This window comes from Camponotus floridanus, unplaced genomic scaffold (assembly GCF_003227725.1).
Source record: "Camponotus floridanus strain SB8 unplaced genomic scaffold, Cflo_v7.5 scaffold7, whole genome shotgun sequence".
Lineage (NCBI taxonomy): Eukaryota > Metazoa > Arthropoda > Insecta > Hymenoptera > Formicidae > Camponotus > Camponotus floridanus.
In genome coordinates, this window is record NW_020229838.1 from 3009662 (window position 1) to 3028353 (window position 18692).

General features: G+C 41.2%; 1 protein-coding gene across 7 annotated transcripts in view; it reads left to right on the top strand.

The window, feature by feature from the left end:
• Positions 1-18692, top strand: part of LOC105248427 (heterogeneous nuclear ribonucleoprotein K) — a 91158-nt gene that overhangs the window by 25699 nt on the left and 46767 nt on the right. For 4 of the 7 annotated variants that reach the window (XM_011253200.3, XM_011253197.3, XM_011253203.3 and 1 more), the window contains exons 2-3: positions 1992-2041; positions 8195-8244. The gene's annotated coding sequence lies outside the window, so the exon portion shown is untranslated. Of the gene's footprint in view, positions 1-1991; positions 2042-4833; positions 5126-6616; positions 6865-7583; positions 7608-8194; positions 8245-18692 lie in introns of those variants that run through there. The other 3 variants (XM_011253202.3, XM_011253201.3, XM_020026628.2) reach the window with 3 other exon arrangements.

An 18692-nucleotide genomic window follows, 5' to 3' on the forward strand; every position in this document is an offset into this window, starting at 1 on the left:
TATATGCACTTAAATTATACCCTTCCATTAGTCTCTTTTTGCATATTGCATCTAATATATCATACTGTTATTCGGTCGTACAATTTTTATTGAGAAGCTTAGTCAATGCACATCCATCTTGCTCCTCCATGTGCGATATTAAAAAGCTTTAATCGATATTTTTTGTAGCCATTTTTAGCTAAATCAGAGTAGAAAGAATTGTGATATATTTTTTTATTTTAAATTTAAGAAGCAGAGGACGATTGGATTGGTTTTTGTTCGATTTTTTTAATATCTTTTTTATACACGCCTATTTTTTTTATACATTCTCAAACCGATTAATTCAGCAATATGTACTCGCGATTCAGTTAAAAACGTACATCTTGAATTATTCTTATGGCAGATCGCGGGCTAGCAGAGTGGATTACTAGTGTACTTTGTGTTATAACACGCGTTTCGTCGGTCGAGCGCGTATTTTGCATCGGATTCGCCCGCTTTCAGCTACCACCACTACCATTACTTCCACCCCTACTATCGCCAACGGCAGTCACCACTGTCACTATCGTCCTTTCTCGCTTGATCTATGTGTTTGTCGGGGCGAAATTAAGTTATTTCATTATCACACGCTATTGTAGCTATTCCCGTCTGTATAGACACGCTGTTGTTTCGGCGCCAAACTGGCTTCGTCCGTCTCGAGAGAGAAAACTCGTACGACGGACACATTAAGAGGATTCTATATAAGTTTTTGCCTCTCTCGTGATCAAGTGACCCGTTAATCCTAAACTCGACAACGTACTCCTAGCGTTTCTTCCGTTATTTAAATGAGAGTGTGTTTGTGGAAATATTTACGCAGAAAAAAAATAAAACGTCAAATCAAAACTCATATACTTCGATTAACGCGTTCATTGTTTCGCAACAATTTCTAATCTTCTCAGAAGAATTTAATAATTTTAAACAGTATTACAGGCTTATTTTAATATCGCAATTGTCAGCTCAAGAATGTATAATTATTTAATTCTGCTTTAAGAAAATTATAATCTTTGATTTAAATATGTTAGCTTCTATCCAACATTGTTTCTTTTCCATTCAAGAAAATTAAATCGTAAGAATATATTTTTCTTGATTGAATTATATAAAATGGCTTCATTCAAGTAAGCAATTATTCGAGCAATTATATTTTTCTTTAATTAACGATATAATCTCATTTCAAGATTTTCATTAAAACTAAATATATCTTCAAAACTAAAAGATGTCCTTTTTTTCCGTGTAGAAATATATTTCTCGCGTATTATAGTTTTATTTTAATATTGCAATTGTCAGCTCAAGAATGTATTTCTGTATGTATAATTATTTCTGTATGTATAATTATTTCTGAATGTATAATTAATTCTGCTTTAAGAAAATTATAATCTTTGATTTAAATATGTTAGCTTCTATCCAACATTGTTTCTTTTCCATTCAAGAAAATTAAATCGTAAGAATTTTTCTCGATTCAATTATATAAAATGGCTTCAAGTAAGCAATTATATATTCGAGCAATTATATTTTTCTTCAATTAACGCGATATAATCTCATTTCAAGATTTTCATGTTAAAACTAAATATATATCTTCAAAACAAGAATGTCCTTTTTTTCCCGCGCAGAAATATATTTCTCGCGCATAACGAAGAGCCGTAACCGAAAATACATATTACCCGTATAAAAAACGTCAGAGGTATAAATACTTTAAATCGGACATGTATATATTCAAATCCTACGTTCGAATCAATAACATTTTGTTCGTCATTGGAAATAAACACGTTCCGCACGTTTTGTTTATGCGCGAGTTTGTATACATTGTGCGTGTGTGTGTGCGTGTGTCGCAATCCCCGCTTAGAACACTTGACAACACGTGCGTGTCTCTCACGAAAACGAGTTTGGCGGACAGCTCAGTCCTCTCGTGGAGCTCTCGCGTCGCGGATTATCGTGTGACGCGAACCTGGAGCATAACTCTGTCGCGTTTTGTGTTTCAGACTGACGGAGAGCTGGCATTGATCGCGGAGTAATTTACTTCTGTGTCAAGGTGAGTCGATAAATACGTTTACTTTGAGAATTAGTTGCTTCGCAAACTTGAAAGAATGACGATAAAATAAGAGCGTCGCGTTAATTAATCGATCGCCAGTCACGTATTTAAATCGCTCTTAAATGGATCGGCGAATTTCGCGCTTATTCGCGAGTGACGCTATTTTCGCAAATTTCAAGGGTAGCGAATCAGTTGCACAAGTCGCATCGCATTCGTTATCGCGTTACCGGATACTTTTCTAATTGCTAATTACCAGCCACTCGCGTACTATACTCGTGTATAAAGATCGCCGATAAGATTACCGTGTGGCTATTGTTGGCGTATTCCGGGAAAGACGGGTCGGATTAGCATACGCCATTCATGCGCCGCGTAATTTTCTCCGTTTTCTCCGGGCTTTTCCGGCGTCGTCGGAAAATTGACGCGATTCAGGAATCCTTATTTGATCGCGTAAGAATAATGTCATCCGTTAGTCGGCTCTCGCATTCGCCCTGGCATTCGAACGAGCCGGTGACGAATATGAGGAAAGCCGCAAGAAGTAACTGTTCCCTTCGTGCCCGTTTTCATTCAATTAGACTCGCTATTTATATCCGTGCGAGCCTCTCTCGGCAGATTAAGACGATAATCAAGTCGTCGGAAACATACGATTCTCTAATCGCGGCGAGAGGCGCGCGACGCTTTTAATTATGTCAAGCCCGCGGCTAATGAAACCGGAATGAAATGTGTCGTTAAAATTGTATATTTCCGCGCTAATAATCGCTCACGAACGTATAATTTCATTAAACTCCATTATTATCATTTAACTCATTGGTAATATGGATATACCCGGTGATATGACGCAATAAAGCAGCTTTTGTCGCGAATGTTTCTAATATTTGAAACAACGACGGAAATTCTATATTTAATAATTATATGCGTGAAATGTATTATACACTCGCGCGAAGTTTCACGATACGTATCGAATTTTTTGTTTACATTTCTACATCGAAAAGTCAATTAATGCAAACCGTTAAATTAATTAACGCAAACCGTTAAATCATGTACCGAGTTAACGTAAACCGCTGCAACATTCGACGCGGACGACTATTTCCGACACGAGAGTGAGGCTGAGGCTTTCCGTTTCTTTTCGTCCGATTCAAGAAGAGGGAAGAAAGAGAGAGATGGAGAGAAAAAGAGAATCACGAAGCGTGACTGTGAATTCTCATTTCAGCCGTGAAATCACAGTCCATCATATCCCACTCGCTCTCGTTTCGTGTCCTTTCCCTTTCTCTTCCTCGCTACGTCTTTATTTTACATTTTGTCGTTTACCTTCCACGATGGAAACATTTTCTTCGAGGCTCTACAATGATGGCACGATCATTTAATATTATTTAATTTATATTGTCGAAATTTCCCCTCCTCTATCAAGCGCGAACTCGATCGCATTTTCGATAACATTTGTAATCGCGATGTCGATTTTTATTCCCCCATAAATATGCAATCGCGCATGCGAATCGATCTTTCCTCAAAAAACGGAGATGTAGCTTTTCAATAGTTTTTTTTTTGACATTCTACATTCATCGGCTTTTTATAATCCCGCTTATTTTGCGTTGCGTCGCATTATCGCTCCGAAAAGTGTAATCCTTTCGCGTTCGTTACGGTTCGTTAATCCCCATCTCGGCAGAAACGGACGGACGTAATTTCAAAGCGAAAAGAAGGGGATCAAGCATCGCAGATTGTTACGTGTGTTTACCGAATATTAATCAGTCCACACATCGTTGAACTCATCTTTCTTTTTAATCGTGCAATCCCGGCGACAGGAACGAAATATCTTTCGAAAAAACGAATCGACATCTAAAATATATGATAAGTATTTGTTTTTTCATATCTTTTCGATGATCATCTTTCGCGTTTAACATGGAAGTAATTGTAACAATTTGTCATCGGTATTCCGTATTCGATCTCTGCTCGAGAGTTTCCTAAAGTTACCGCGAATTATTGCGAGGAATGAAAATGGAAAACGCGGAAATGTATGGAAATCGGAGAAAGTCGTACGTACACGAAGCCCACGATTATACGAACGGGTATACACGCGGTGGAAATGCAATCGCGGAGAAACGTGTCGTAGAATATCGGAGAAATGGAAGACGCTGGAAGTAAGAATGGGAAGAGGGACGAGTTTATGTAATACGATAATGTAATTTTGGGCGGGACGATGAGGTAAGGCCGCGCTATCGTATCGAGGAGCGATATATCGAAGCGAAAAAGCCGGGATTCCCGGCTGTGGGAAGGAAACTGCTCCGAGAAGGGCTCTCGGATGTACGCGTGTGGGCGCAAGGAAGAGAGTAACCGGATGTTCGCGCGCGAGAACCGCAGAGATACGAGACGCGAATTCGATTTTGTTTTGCCTTTGCGGTCGTAAAGCTGTTTCTATCGTCGGTCGTAACTTTTAGAGCGAGAATTTCTCTATGAAGATTTTATCTGTTTATTCCGGAGTATCTCCCTCAGTCGTTCGGGGGCTAAAATCGCGCTTCCTTATCGATAAACGGATGCGCCCGGGTCCTCGCCGTGGATTATTACGACCCCCTGGAAACACGTTTCTCGAATCGTATCGCGGGTTCCCGCTGAATCACCCTGTACGTACGACGGGCGAAATTGCGGGGGTGGGCGCCGCGCGAGGGAGAAGAAAGTAAGGGAAGAAAAGGCGAGAGAGAACGAAGGGACGAGGGCGCATCGTCGGCGCATGCGCGCCGACGCAACAATATGGTGAATTCCGCGAAGCGGCCCAGTATCCGCCCGACCGTCAGCTGATCGATATACTTCCGCACGCACGCCACGTCATACGCGCCGTCCCCGAGTGCGACACGCATGTCATGCATCGGCCTGACCGTTACGCGGGCGACTTTACGCCGCGGTGCACGGGATTTCGTGTTTTGCGTTACGTCATACGTGTCGTTGTCCTTCCGCCCCTCGTCCCCCTCTTCCTCGTCCTCATCCTGTTCGTCTCGATTGTCGTGCGGCTGACGAGCGGGTCGCGCAACGGTTCGGACAACGAGGGGCTCTTCCGCAGGTAGAGTCCGAAGGGAGGAAGAGCTTCGTCGATCGCAGGTATGTCGAAATGTGCCACCCGATCGCGCTCAAATGGAATTCCTAGTGTCTCCTTTCACAAACTGCGACAGCGTAATTGCGAATTTTGTGAGATTCCAATTAGATTGTTGGCTGCTTTTAAAGAAGGAAGCTTTGGAAAGCCTCTATCTTTATTCGGATGCGAATCAAATTCCTCCAGAAACATTTTGCGTTACGTGGGTAACTCGAAATTAATTCGGAACCTGCACTGTGTGTGCGACATGCAGGTGTCGCGATCTTTGTCTATACACAGAGAAAAATATATACTGTATTCAAGTAAATGTTATTTATTTTAAGTACATCATAAGTTTGTATATCTGATGTATTAATAGGTTCACCACGAGCATTGAATTTAATTGAATATATTCTGAATTTTAGTAAGTGCGGTATTTTAGTCAAGAATATTAAATTAAAAGAAAAATTTGGTTTCCTTACACACATGAGTTGATGTAAAGTAAGTTGATTTTTCTTTGATGCAACTTTACAATATTCTTGAAGAAAATAATTTCTTCTTTTCAGTACATGATAATTTTCTAACACTTGTGATGAGTATTACAATTTAGACTATTATCAAGAATATATTCTTTATTGAAGAAAACTATTACTTGAAAAAAGAAAAATAAATTGAGTAATCGCTTTTCTTGATAGTAGAACGATATTTTTCTCCGTGTATGCTTTCTCATTCTCGCGTCGCGACTTTTAATCGTAAAAAAACAGTATAATTTTTCATTATTTTTCTGGAGTAAGTTTTAATTTCTCGCTAAATTAATTAATGGAATTCGTTTAAGAATTTACTATATTATTTATCCACCATTTATTAGTTTATTATCCAATTTTGTTTTAATTACAATTCATACATAATTATCCATCGATCACCAATTTCTTCCAACGGACGTCTTTATCCGTTTAATAACCGTACGGGATTCCCTTTGGTAGCTTTCGTCGGACGCCTCGTCTTCGTCGCTGCATTCGTGGCGCGTATAATCTCGACGGTGTCGAGTGTCGCGGTTAGTCAGCGTTCGCCGCTCACGTAAGCGACGTAATCGCGCTTTCGGCATAAACAAGAGACCCCTTATGGACGCGCGTCTCTTCTGGAAACGCGACACCCGCGGCGCACCTTTTTCGCGGGACGCGACAATCCGATCCGAAAAAAATGATCCTTGAAAGTCGTATCGCGCGCCGCATGACCCCTTGACAGGGGTTCTCCGCCTCCGCAACCGTGAAATTCTCACCGCGCGCCGATCTCGGAACCGTTCATTGACTCTCTCCCTCTCTCTCTCCCTCTCTCTCTCTCTTTCTCTCGCCGCTCTCGCCGTCCTCGCTCGCGCACGCACACTTTGCTCGCGACGTGCATACGCCGCTCCTCTCGTTTCTCCGCCCTCCCTCCACCCCTGTCCCCTCCCGCTCGTCTCCTCGTCCCCGCGATCTCCCTCCGCGAGCAACTCGCCCCACCAGTACTCGCGCCTCCTCGCGACGAGGAAGAGGTGGACGCGCCTCGCCGGAGAGGAACGAGCTTCGGCCACTTGGCGAAGCAAAGTTTATTCCGTGTTCTCGGCCTAGTGTCAGTTGTAGCGCAATCGCGTCTGCACGCGTGGAATTATTCGCGTCGTAATTTGCTCCCTCGCGCGGCCGAATCTTTCCCCTGGCCCACTCGAGGAAGGATCGAGGAGGAACATCGGTGCCGTCGATGGTCTCGCGTAACGTCGGGACGCGCTCACCAGGTTCGTTCGCGTCGACCAGGGAGCGGGAACCGGAACGTCGCGGATCTCGTCCCTGCCTCCGCTCGCGAAAGATTACGTCCCTCGCGCGGAGAGGTTGAACGAACTTGAAGTACAGCTGCCGCTGCGTTTGGCACGTTTCATTGTCCCTGACCTATCCCTGGCCGGGAGGGGGAGGGGGAAGGGAGGAGGGGACGTCTGGAATTTTCAACCTTGAATGCTCGCGCGATCGTGATTCGCGAGCGTGCACTCGGCTCGTGCGGCCGGCATTGTGGAGCTTGCCGTCTCGCTCTACACGTATCTGGTGACAGTGATCTAGCAAAAGTAATGCTCAAGGTTCCGCTCCGGGTCAGTCCTTGAGATCCGCGCGAGGCAGCGAAGCGCGATCGAGCGTTTTAACGCTCGCGAGATCGATCGTTCCGTTCTCGAGAGGACGACGACCGAGCGAATAACTTTGTTGTCACCTTTGATACTCGTCGCGGAATTCGCTTGTGTAAGCTCGCGCCAAGTTTCTCGTCGACGCCAACAGCGGGCCCGCTTAATAAATGCGCGACTTGAGCAACCGAGGATTTAGTAAGGACGCCTTTATCGACGCGAGGGATCCGAGGAGCCAGCCCGCAGTGGATGGCCTTGCGTAGATTCGCGAGATAATCGCGCCGGTTAATCGCGATTTATCTCCTCTCCCGGCGGTTTCGCAATTTCTTTTGGGAACACCAGGCTTTACGGCCCGCTCGCGCACAGTCCAGGTAGCCCCCGACAGCGATGAATAGCCGGACGAGCAGTCGTAATTAATTTCAGCGCACACGTGACCGCGATATTCCGTCTTCTCGTCTCGGCGCGAGCTTTACTTGGACGATACGCCGCTCGAGCGTGAGATGCATAAATGCGCGATTCGATTGGGCGAAAAAATAAGCGGAGCGAGATCCGCTCGTTTATTCCGCCGAGGCGATTTTCTTGTTATTATTAATTTCGCAAGTTTAAATGCCCCGGTTTATCGTGGGAAAGTACTTATTTGTATGCATAGAGTACGCGTACTTTAATGGCGTTTCGCCATTCGCAGTCCATCGACGAAATTTCTAGTCGCATACTAATTCCCTAGGTAGATGCCGTCTCCTTCGGCATCAACGTTTAACGTCAATTCCGTTGATAATTGATTCAATTTCGCACAAACTGTACTTGAAAAAGTGACGCGGATACCTCAATTATCACTTTCCTTCGATGTTAAGATTAGGAAAATACGAGCTGTTAATTCCCGAGATGCTAATTATAATAATTCGCATGTACGCAACGCGTATCAGACGAGAACTAATTCGCAACTATATTGATTGTGCAGGTCTTAGTGTTGGTTCATCGCGGAGGCTGCAAAGGCGAACATCATTATCGGTGAGTAACAGTTTGTTTTATTAAATGAAAGTTTCAATAAAAAGAAAAAAGTATATTTCTTTCGCGGATTTTTGCGTCGCGATCTCTAGAGCTAATATATCATCTCGTGACTCGCGGGAAGGAAAACTCTCGGGAATATTCTTATTGCCGCGTCGCCGCGGGGCTAAACACGCGCTGAATGGGATTACGATTAACGCGAAAAGCAGGTCGCGACGTTTTCGCGCGGTGAAGGCGAAAGCAAAGCCGGTGCAAAGTAAAACGGTCCGCGCGCGCGCGCGCGCGCGCGATGGCGAAGCGTTAGAAAAGAGGGACGCGAAGTGGTCAGACTGGTGTAACAGGACGTTACCCCCTGGTTGCGTGTGGCAGGGGCAGGACGATATTGTTGTTGCGCCTTCCTTCATCCTTCGCGCATGGATTTCTCTCGACCCTGCGTCGCGCCGGCAACGGTTCTCAAACTTTACGCCGCGATTTCGATCCTCTCGACAGTCGAATCAAATCTGACGAATTGAATTCATTTATTTATTTATTTTTTTCCTTTTGAAAAATGTATAATTAATATACAGCGTTCTATATTTTTTAGGGTAAATAATTCTTGAATATTTGTAGCTGCTTGTTTATTAGATTCCATTATTTTTTCTTTTTCGAAAATGTATAATAATGTATATGATTAATATGGAGCGTTTTATATTTTTTAGGATAAATAATTCTTGAATATTTTTAGCTGCTTGTTTATTAAATTTCATTATTTTTTTCTTTTTGGAAAATGTATAATAATATATATAATTAATACAGAGCGTTTTATACTTTTTAGAATAAATAATTCTTGAATATTTTTAGCTTGTTTATTAAATTCCGTTATTTTTTCTTTTTGGGGAATGTATAATAATATATATAATTAATACAGAGCGTTTTATATTTTTTAGGATAACCAATTCTTGAATATTTTTCGCTGCTTGTTTATTCGATTCTAATCTTTTGCGAATTTATATATTTTTTTGCTCTTTGTTTTTTCCTTTTTATCCTTATTATTTTTCACGCGAAGGGAAATTTCGATCTTGATTGTTGATCGCGCGTAGATTTCGCTTTGCCTTCGATCGCGAATTCCACCTGCAGCAACGCGATTACTTACCTCGCGGATCTCGCTTCTCATTTTTCATCCCCGTCTCGCATTCCCATTACACGCCGCCGCGAGCCGATGTTCTGGAATGCCAGACAACGAAAACAAATGGCTCGCATAGATTAAAAATCATCGTCATATATTCTATCTCGCGGCGATCGTTTCGTCGTTTCTCTTTGCATGCCGATACGTATATGACACAAATATTTCTTAAATCTTCCACAGAGAGCTATCGATAGGTCCTGTATACACGAGTGTAATAAACCATTGTCGACCGCAAAGGGTTAACTTAATGCTACGAAACGAGATAGTTGGCGCGGCTCCGAATCAGTTCTTATGGTAAAATAATATCGCTCGGTGGTTTCGATATTTACGCAACTCGATCGTATTGCGTGATATACATCGTAAGATACTCGAGATGGTTTTAACGCTGATTGGCATGTGCGCATTTCTTCGCATTTAAAAATACAAAGATCTTAATGCATTTAATTCCATGGTGTTAAAGTACGTCTGGCTTGTCAAATCAGCTTGTTACAATTGTGAAAGAAGCGAATGCTTTTCGCGTCTACCTCTAATGGCTGATAATTTTACAAACTTTTCGCTTCTTCTCTCTCTCTCTCTTTCTGATGTTACGATCGCGGCCTACAAATGACGTCGGGTTAAAGATCGTGTTTCCCACTAATTACTATTCTTGTTCAACCACGACTAGCTTGATGCCAGCTTCGGCACGTTTTCACAGGCGCGGCGTGCTAACGATTTTCTTTTACGACACTCTGCTTACGACACCGTAGCGAGAAATGCGTTATAGGTCGACTGTTAACCCTCTAATCGCCGGCCGGCGTCTCATTTTGTGTTTTCCGGATCTTTTGTGACCGACGAATTTGATTTGCTTCATCTCTCGGGACATATCGCGACGTTTAATTGAAATTACAATATTATCGATGTTCGTCGAATAAATAATCGATAAATAGATGACGCGCTTTGTTACATCGCAATATCATCTTTATGAAAAATGAAGGATTAATCAATCATCGCGACAAATTTTGTGCGTGAATTTTACGAAATGCTCGGCGCGATAAATAATCAAATTTAATTTAATTGCGGAAATTCTTGCAAACAACACGCCCCTGGTGTAATTAACGCCAGACTCTTTAACGTCAAATCCGCGTTCCCGTCTGAAAACGCAGCATAATAGATATTACGTAACATTAATCAAGTCGCAGTCTAACAAAATACTCTCTACCAGGCATGCAAAACGTGTAATTCCGGGACATTGAACAATCGTAAGCGAGGAATTTTCTTTCTAACAACAGCTTTAGTCATCGAGATAAATAAAGACTTTCGCAGGAAAGTGCTGGGTCATTGTTTGTTCCTTGTACAAGCCCTCGCCGTATTTCAGAAAAATTTACACGGCAATTTTTGTAAATAATTTGCGAGAGAGAGAGAGAGAGAAAGAGAGAAAGGGGAGAAGAGAGAGAGAGAGAGTAAATGAATGAATTTTGCCAACACGGGATGGAATTTGCACTCACGCTAAATAAATTTGGTGCTGGCTCGCTCGAGCTTCCGGCTTGTTCGTTTCATAGAGTCTAATTTTAAGCTTGGCCGACTGGACGAGCGGACGGATGGATGGATGGATGGGCGGGTGGGTGGTTAGATGGACGAACGGACGGGAATGCGCTGTGGAAGCTCGTTAGATACTCGCCTTATGGGAATAATTGAACCATGAGCCGCAGAAACGCGTGCGCGGCGATCGATTCCTGTTTCGTCTTCCGGAGGATAAATACGTTCATTAGCGGCGAAAATTCGAATCGTTTTAATAAGCGACTGAATCGTTATTTTTGCGTTTATCCCGACATTGACTACACAGAAAAAAAAGGACATTCCTGTTTCGAAAATATATATTTAGTTTTATGGAAATTTTGAAATGAGATTATATTGCGCTAATTAAAGAAAAATATAATTGCTTGCTTGAATGAAGCCATTTTATTTAGTTCAATCGAGAAAAATATATTCTTACGATTTAATTTTCTTGAATGGAAAAGAAAGAATGTTAGGTAGAAAATAACATTTTTAAATCAAAGATTATAATTTTCTTAAAGTAGAATTAAATAATTATATATTCTTGAGATGACAATTATAATATTAAAATAAGATTATAATATTGTTGAAATTTAAAATTATTAAATTTTTCCAAGAAGATTAGAAATTGTTGCGTATATACGAAACAATCAACGCGTTAATTTAAGTATACAAGTTTTGATTTGACACTTTTTCTTTCTGTGTAATATTATCGCGGACAATTTAGATTGACAAAAAAAATATTTTACCCTAAGCAAAATTAGAGACGATATTTTTGTTTACGTTGCACTTTCACATGATGCTGACACTCTGAATTTTTTTTTGCGTACTGTGTATTCCATTAGAAAGCCTCGATCGGGCATCGAATATATTTAATCCTTCTCTTCATCGAGATGTTCGATCTTTAAACGCGATTATATTACACGGTCAATTTAAACCGTCTTGCGCCGATATCAGCCGGCACAAAGCTTAACTCAATTTATACCAAGTACAAGGGAAGACAATCCGGTTAAAGTGACTGTATCTAAGCGCCGTAAATAGATCATCGTCGGTGAAATGTCTTCACTCGATGTACGAATTATTAGCTTGGGTAGGAGACGCTTGTGTATAGATAATATTCGTGTTACAATCATCGCCTGCCGTTTAATCGCCGATCTGCTCTCGCTGATGTTCGAGTAACAACGTTGAGGCTCCAACGATATATGTATATTTATGCGCGCGTATTGCGGATTTTTTATTTTCAAATATTTCTCCGTGATCGATTAAAGAAATTCCGAGAAAGATCGGTCGCGAATAAATATCAGGTATATTTTTAGCGACAATTTTTTGTCCGTCCGACACGTTAATAATGCCACTTCGTTCAGAAGAAGATTACGACAAACTCTCTATTTAGCTACGTTGTTAGGACGAATGTCGGCGAGAGCGGCTTCCGGCTTTCCAATCTTCTTGTCCGTCCGTACTTTGCATATTTCTTTACAGGCGTGTTTCTTTTCAGCGAGGATGCGCGGGGCGTTTCGTAGGCAACGCGCGTAACGTGTCGAACTTTCGTCAGAAAGTACCGTAAGCGACGAGACGCGACTTGTCTGTCCCGCATACCGGGTGTCGAATTCGCAGGCTTTCGGCGGCGTTAATCATTCTATTTCGAGGGTCCCGAAGAAGCGACAGAGTGTGCATTAGTGGACGCGTCTCTCATACTGACGTCAAACGTCGAATTTCTAAGCTGCCAACTGCGCTCGACCAATAATCTTGCGGTTTACCTGCCAGTTTCGCCGCCGCCGCCGTCTCCCCCTCTCCCCCTCTCTCATCCCTTTTCACTTGCTCAAGTCGAATATTATGCTCGGCTTGCGATCGCGAGTATGTGCACGCATCGCAACACGCTCATCCATATTCATGCTAATTTCCATACGGTTGTATGCTCGTGAACGATCGACTTCATTTTGCTCTTAATAATGCCGTTCAATCGATGCAACATGCCTTACTTAGGCCTTGCGATTCATTTTTTTTTTTTTCGTCTCGCACTCGGGGATTTGTAGAAAAATGGCCCAAGGATTTTTAGTATTTTTATTTAAGGATGTTTTGTACCTATTTTCAAAATATATTGAGAATTTAATGAAAATTGTACAGAATGTCCTTACATATGTTTAGAATCTTCAGTACAATTTTTAAATCGATTTACTAAAGCGTTCACAAGTTATAAAGATTTTAATTTGCACCGAATTAATATGTCTTCTTATAACCACGTCGATTTAAATGATAAAAACACATGGAAATAATATTCAGAATTTGTTTAAAATTTGCAAAAGTTTAGATACAGAGGAAATATTTGGTCACATAACATTATACAAGTACTAACTGGTTAAAAAGTTATTAAATATAATTCAATCAAGTTAGCCATGTATCTGTCACAAGGCGAAATTCTCTGCCAAAAGTTAATCATTTCGATTAACAAAATTCGGAATATTTCAGTAAAAACGTAATAAATATTAAAAAATACATCTCTGCACTGTAGCTAAGATCAAATCGTAATATTCCACGCAATTTCTCATACTCAAAATACACCAAAAGTGGATATATTCATCAATATTGATTTTCAGCTACTTTTTGCTGGGATTGTACATACAAAACATCCTTAATTTAAAGAGTTTATTTTATTTTATATAAAAAAATTGAGATTATTGTGATGATGGAATCAACGCAACAAACATGGATATGTCGAGAAAAAGGGACAAGTAATAATTGAAGATACAAGAACACAATTTCTGGAGAAAAAGACTTGGTATATAGAATGATATTAAACGAAATTCCTTTATCTGTTCGCTCGATAAAATGTGTCTATCATTTCTCCAGTATTATTTCTCATTCTTTCGGAGCTTTTTTTCGAACACTATTATACTTTCACCGCGCATTAAATTTGTATTAAAAAGAAAAAAATAGCGACGGTTGTTCATTTATGTACGCTATTTGTACAAGTTAACGTGACTTTTTTCTGCATGAAAGTCGCAAAAAGTTATTGTTTTACGGTACTCGAACGAGGAGAGGGAATTAAAACATAGTCGGAGGAAAAATATTTTGGTTCGCGCGGTGAGAAAGAAAATGGGCGACGTTAAAAACCTCGGGAGCTCATGCTCGATGAAGAGAGGAACCATCGCGCGAGTTAGAAAAACCGCAAGAACGCGGTGGGGAAAAACAGTAAACGAGCTTCTCTTTCCGACGACCGCGCTTTACGGTACCTCGAACCGCGAACAGCGCGTACCGGCAACACTTTTGCGTTGTACACCGCGTAGTAAGTCTCGCTACCAGCATCACGTTCGTCATCGCAGTTATGTTATGGCGGTTACTGACCGGTTCTGTTTTTTACTTGCTCGCCCCGTTACGATCCACGGCAATTTCTGATCCTCGCGTAACACCTATCATCTCGATCCACTCAGACTTACCATTTATTGAAACGCGGATGGATGTTGCGGATTACACGGTTCCTTTTCATCTATCTGTATCCTTTCTCCACTCCTCGCCGAGAAATGGCATCGTCAAAAGAAAGGAGAGAAGTCAAGTTATAAAACGAAATTTCACGTAAAATCGTCTCGAGAGGAAGGCTTTTTTCTTAAGATACTTTTTATGAAATTTTGTTTTATTTTTTTATTTTTTTAATATTATGAACGAGAGATATTGTACGAGAGGAAACTCGAGGAATGCCTCCATTGTCTTCCTTGTGTAAGAAGAAGCAGCATTGTCACGAGAACCGTCACGCGTTGGAGGTTACCGGCCCTTGACTTGTAGATCAGGGATAAATCGATCGCCGGTGTAATGTAACCGGGCAGTTTACGAAATTACGGGGAAGACCCCCGTGGGAATCGTCATTGGGGTCGGCGATGAAGGAAACAGGAAGAGACGCATGAAATGGCGGGAAACGCGCGGAGTGAAAGGAGAAGCCAGATGAGAGGAGCAAGAACGGTAAACAAGCTTCTTTCCTTGAAACTCGTCGACTCGGATTTATGGGGCTCCGCTGTCCGGTCCACGACTAGCCATGGCTTTGTACGCGAGCGAGCAGTTTCTTTCCCCTCGTCCCTTTTTCCCTCTTTTACGGCACTTTTCCTCGTCTTCGCGGACGACCTCGTCGTTTGTAAACCGCCGCGTATGAACTTTTTTCAATCTCCCGCACGCTTTATCGCGTTTCGATCCTTTCCGGGGGGATTCTAGTTAAGAAGGATACACAGAAAAAGAGGACATTCTTGTTTTGAAAATATCTTTAGTTTTAACATGAAAATCTTGAAATGAGATTATATTGCGTTAATTAAAGAAAAATATAATTGCTTGAATGAAGCCATTTTATTTAGTTCAATCGAGAAAAATATATTCTTACGATTTAATTTTCTTGAATGGAAAAGAAAGAATGTTAGATAGAAAATAACATTTTTAAATCAAAGATTATAATTTTCTTAAAGTAGAATTAAATAATTATATATTCTTGAGGTGACAATTGCAATATTAAAATAAGATTATAATATTGTTGAAATTTAAAATTATTAAATTCTTCCAAGAAGATTAGAAATTGTTGCGTATATACGAAACAATGAACGCGTTAATTTAAGTATACAAGTTTTGATTTGACACTTATTTTTTTCTGTGTACGTATATATATACCTACAAGGACATTTATTTCTCCATTTTTTTTAATCGATATCTTTCCCGAAGGAAATGGATTTTTCTTATGATATCGCTCGGAGAGAAGTATCGGCGCTTTCGGTATCTCTCGGGTAACGAATCAATATTCGATACTTTGGTCGTCGACCGTAAGATTATTAGCGTCGCGACGCCGCAATTATTCGCCATGTCTGCGCCACGAAATAATTACTTGGATGGTACATAACTACGAAAAGCGTCGTTATATCCGCGCCGGAGAGACAGTCTCTGTCTCGGATACATGCGTCGCAATTTGTTCCTCGCGACTCTCTTCCACCGAACTTTGGGTGAAATACTTTGATCGAGATTGATTGACTCGGCGATATCACCTTGGATAGATTCTCTCAGTTTATTAGACGCTCTGCTTTTCCCCTCCCTTCCTCCTTCCGTCTTTTCTCCCTATTTGGCCTCATATCTTTAATCAATTCCCTGACATTCCGCTGGCATACATCCGGACATAATTTCATGCGGTGCAAAAGTACAAGCACAGTTATAACATCGGCTAATTACATTTCATCCGGCATCCAAACTTTGCGAAGGATGGTTTGCTTAATCAGGTTACTATGGCATCTACTTGTTTTAATTGACCGTGGTTCGTGATACGCGGTAAAAGGAGCACAATGTGTGCGTTCAAGCCAGGCTTCATTGATTGGTCGGATAATAATCCTAGTAAAGTTTATCTCTCGACAGAGATTGGCACGCGAGATATGCATCGAAAAAAAACCCTCGATAATATTTCTAATCATAATATTAAAGAGAATCTTATTTTCGAACGCCATGAATTTGATTGGACAATTTAACGTTAAAGACTTGCTTCTCGTAAATCGGGATAATAACCGATCGAAATTATCGCGTCGTCGAGAAACAAAGGGGTACAATCGGGGAAAGGGTTCGACACCGCGTTAATGACCGCATTATCGAAATGGAGCATCGCGCGTCGAAGGATTTAATTACCGTCTCCCTTCGGTCGTTCGCCTTCTCGTTTCTTCTTCTTCCTCCTCTTCTCTCACGTGCCGCTATATCGCTTATGGACTATAGCATGCGGGCTGGTTATGGACTAGTTAGTCGCTGCACTCCCGGGGAGAGTGGACTTTCAGGCGCCTCACGCTATCGTTGCCGATAGACTCCGCGGCGCCTTTTTTTCCAGCCCCCTGCCCTCAACCTGCCCTGCCTCGCCCTGTCCGTGTCTTTGTCGATTTTTTCCCTCCTTCTCCTACTCTCTTTCTCTCTCTCTCTCTTTTCTTTTTGCGTACAAGCGAGGCAACACGTGCACGCACGTACAATCGACCAGCACGCGCGAGCGCGCTCTATCATTTTGTCATTCGATTTTTCTTGCGCGACGAGGCTCGACGGAACAAATCCCCTTCGAGGGCGGCCAGGAGACCTTTTCGGCTCGCGTCACGAGAAGCGCGGTCACGCACCCGCGATGGATCGATGGGCGCATTGTGTGTACGCGGACTCGAGGTAAAAAAAATTATAATTCCGTAAACGATGCTCGACACAATAGCCATTCCATTAAATATTATATCACGCGCGCGTGCAATTTTAATTAATTTATGGAAATATCAAAGATGCGATGCTCTTGTGCGCGAAAAAGAAAAAAAAAACAACGTTACGACGAGGAGATATTTCGCGTTATGGCTGCGTATGGACTATATTTTTGACTTGTGTACGTCGGGGATATTTTTGCGCAATCTTGTTCGGGTTATTCTCAGCGTGGCCTCGTAACGGGAAAGAGGGACGGAAAAGGACAGGTCGACCGCGAATCGGAAGCGCGCCCTTTCGCTGCGGAATCATTGCGGTAAATTATTAACGTCGCGTGTGTGCCGGTATCTACTGGGTGATATCGATTCCGCCGTCCTGCTTTTTCATCGCGTGCGTATGATGCACACGCGGCATCTAGATATCGCCGCGTCGCTTTAATTCCATTTGCATCCCGCCGACATTGTTATTAACCCCGGGACGTACCCTCAATCTTCCTTCGCAACGCATTAGGATTCTCTCTCTCTCTCTTTCTTTTTCTCTGGCAACAAAATAATTGCCGCTGAATATTTATTTTCGCGTTTTTTACGATACCGCGAATTGATTAGTCCAACTGACATTCACTGTTATTTGACACGTGTTCGTCGCTCTTATTTATAGGAATGACACAAATTGTACTGGAAGGTTTCCATAACAACTTCTTTATATCCATATACTTATCTAAGGATGTTTTGTACCTATTTTTAAAATATTGAGAATTTAATGAAAATTGTACAGAATGTCTTTACATATGTTTAGAATTTTTAGTACAATTTTTAAATCGATTCGCTAAAGCGTTCACGAGTTGTAAGGATTTTAATTTGCACCGAATTAACATGTGTTCTTATAAACGTATAACCACGTCGATTCAAATGACAAAAACACATGGAAGTAATATTCAGAATTTGTTTAAAATTTGCAAAAGTTTAGATACAGAGGAAATATTTGATCGAATAACATTATACAAGTACTGGTTAAAAAGATATTAAATATAATTCAATCAAGTTAGCCGTGTATCTGTCACAAGGCGAAATTCTCTGTCAAAAGTTAATCATTTCCATGAACAAAATTCGGAATATTTCAGTAAAAACGCAATAAATATTAAAAAATACATCTCTGCACTGTAGCTAAAGATCAAATTGTAATATTCCACACAATTTCTCATACTCAAAATACAGCAAAAGTGGATATTCGTCAATATTGATTTTCAACTACTTTTTGCTGGGATTGTACATACAAAACCTTCCTTAATAATTAATGCAATTGTGAGAAAAATAAAATTATTGCATACTACTCGATTAATTGTAATGTATAAAAATGGATAAAATAATATTTGATATAAAAGATAAAAATATTTACACAAGGCTATTTTCCTGGAATAGAAATTATTATGTGGACAATTTAATGGCAGTATTTTATCCGCTTGCGGCATCTGATAGAGTGCCTTGTCACACAAGTGGGTAACTAAGAAGAGCCATGCAATCAAAGACGTGTAGAGAGTCGAATCTGTGATTGCCAATTACTAGATAACAGTTCTGGCAGCGAATTGATC